Below are 3,244 nucleotides of genomic sequence, written 5' to 3' on the forward strand. Positions count from 1 at the left end.
TTGTTTTATTTATTTAAAAAAAATTCTACAAGGTATGAAGTAAAAATATTGATTATTTGCTTATCAAAGAATGAAAAAAATTTAGGGTGGTAATCTATTTCTTCGAAGCTCTTCTATAAAAGGGGATTGGAAAATGACAAGTGTTGAAGTGGCAAATTCGGGAACGCGTGGCCGTCATGTTTTAACGAGGCATTGTTTGGTTGTGTTACGAAGGTTTTAAGGAGAATAAGACTGGGTTTCAATTGTTGAATGCCACTCCAAACAAGTGACAAGATTGGGTCCACTACTATTTCTTTTTATATACTTCCACTTTCTTTCATTTTCCAACCTAGAACAAGGAAAGATGGTGGAAATTACCAAGAGGTGCATATATAATAATAATAATAATAATAACCAAATTTGTTTCTAAAAAATTTTTAATCAAATATTTTAATTTTTAATAAATTTTAATTACTAAATTAATTTTTAAAATTTTATTTCATTAAATAAATTAATTCTCACATTATATTGTTTATTTATATATGAAGGATTTGTCTTTTTTATTAAAATTTAACGTAAAAATTAATTTGTCCAACAAAATAAAAAATTAAAGATAATTATTAATTTAATGATTAAAATTTGTTAAGAATAAGAGAATAATCTACCTAAAACGTTGTTTTAGGTTAATTTGTGTAATAATAATAATAGTAATAATAATTAAATTGGAATGTATGTAACGTCGGGGTAAATCAAGTCATATATTTACAGTCCAGTATTTGAACTATAAGATATTTCAATATATAGAATAATTTTATAAAATTATAAAATTTGAAAATGAGTTGTTATTTCGTTATATATTGTGAGGGAAAAGAAATTGAATAGAAAAAAAATTTAGGAAAAATAAATTTAAATTAGAAGAAGAGAGAGAAGATAATTTTATTGATAAGGAATTCTAAATAAAAAAAATAATACAACCACTAATTTTATATTTATTTAATTTTATTATTATTATTTTATTTATAATAAATTGTACTACTAATGAAAATTATCACCTAATTAGGTTATTAAACCCACTTTTACCATTTATTTTTTATGTAGAATATAACTTTAAAATGTAAGTAAATATCAACTAATGGATTATATACTTATTGATATCTAAAATTTCAAAAAATACAACTTTGTATGTGTTTGATTATTATTTAAATAAATAGATAATATAAAATAATTTAACGGTTGATTAATGGAACTCAAATTTACAAAATTATTCAATGATATGAGTATCATAACTTATTCCTAAAGTAAACTGATCTTCTACACCAATAATATTTAATAATAATTTAATAATTATAATAATACTACAATGCTAAAGGCATTGTATGTACAGGGTGTATATGAGCATAAGGATTCAATATATATTTTGGCCTGCTAGCTGGTCCTCCCCCATATTTATATTATTTGCCTAGGCTCAATTAAATTAATGGTGATTCAAACATTACTCTCATTTTTAAATTTATTGGATAATGATCCGTAATCTTATAATTCAATTTTTACTGTGCATTATAAGTCATAACTTGATTTTATTTATTTTTATTCTATGTTTATAACGGACGATCTTAATAATCATTATTTTGATTTAATGACCAACAGTCATAACATTAACTTTATTCATCAACTCTATCCCTATAAAAGGCACTAATTTCTATATCTCAACACACACAAAATAAATTTTATTTTATGTCTAATATTTTATATTCATAAAATTATTATAAAACACATGATAAATTTTATTTCATGTTTAATATTTTATAATCATAGAATTCATATACCTTTTAAACACTCAAATTTACAAGTATTTATCCATTGTATTTTTCGACATCCGAATTATTCTCACTCGAAAAGATGTACTACAATATCGCAAGAGACGAACTATACAAATTCATCCACAGAAGAGTAGATAACATTTTAATTTATCATTATTATTAAATTATTTAAGGTTTTTTATTTTTCATTGGAATTAAAAAAAAAGGTTTCAATTTTCTTATTTCTAACCAAAACCCTAATTAAGGTTAACCCACAATGGCATCCACGTGATACACCGGGTGTGCAAAACTTTTATTGCTTTTGATGAGTATGCAATAATATATTGCTATGATTAACAAACAATAAAATTACCTTTAACACATCCTGCATGTGTCAATTTGGGGGAGGATTTGAATCATCTAAAATGTATGGTAGAAAAGAAAGTGCGTATAGTGTTATAATAATTTATTAAAAATAAAGTGATTTAGGTACATGTTTGAAACATTATTATTTGGTTCTTACTTTGTATATATATTAGCTACTGCAGTCTTTTTAATTAGCAATTATATATATTTACATATATATAGTATTCTTTTTTATTTTTCTTAAAAAAGTATAATGCTGTATATATAATAAGATCCACTTTTAAATCATGGGACCTGAAAAATGTGCTTCTTATAAATTCAATTTAAATTTACAATATTCTCATCGCAACATTCCATGTTACTAACTACTTTAACCTGCCTTTATCAGTACCTATTTTAATTTATTATCCAAGCTTCATGATCCACTTTTTCTGGTGGCAGAGTATATGATATGATTATACGATATGATTCTCTCAACATTGTTGAATTCCTGGTCCTCATATCAACTTTGTATTTTTCAATATTCAACAAGAACAAAGGGACGGCTCACCAACCTTGGCTGCACACTCTTGTCCACTCTCATATAGCAATAGCATAATGTAAATAATAAAAAAAAATAACAAATTAAAGAGCTATAAATAAATTCTGACATTTTAATTTAAAGATAAATAAATTATTGATTAATTAAAAATATAAAAATATTTTTTATATTTTAAAACGTAAGATATTTAAATTTTTCTACAGAACCTATTTGTAATTATATATTTTAAATAAAAAATTTAGATAAATATGTGAGAGATGTTTTTGTATTTCTATTAGTTAAAAATTTATTTATCTTTGAGTTAAAATATTAGAGACTTATGTATTTTTTTCTCTAATAAAAATATAATAGAAGAGAAAAAATATTTAATTATTATCATTTAACTTTTTGCCTTTACATAATAATAATAATAATCTATGTCCTTGCTGTTATGGTAACCTATGTAAAAGATTACGAACATATAATATATTAAAAGATAGCTTTTACTTTCGAAAAATAATTTATAAAAAATAGCTTTTAAAAAAATATTTAATTATTGCCATCTAACTTTTTTCTTTTA

Source organism: Arachis duranensis, chromosome 9, assembly GCF_000817695.3.
Source record: "Arachis duranensis cultivar V14167 chromosome 9, aradu.V14167.gnm2.J7QH, whole genome shotgun sequence".
In the NCBI taxonomy this organism is placed as follows: Eukaryota; Viridiplantae; Streptophyta; class Magnoliopsida; order Fabales; family Fabaceae; genus Arachis; species Arachis duranensis.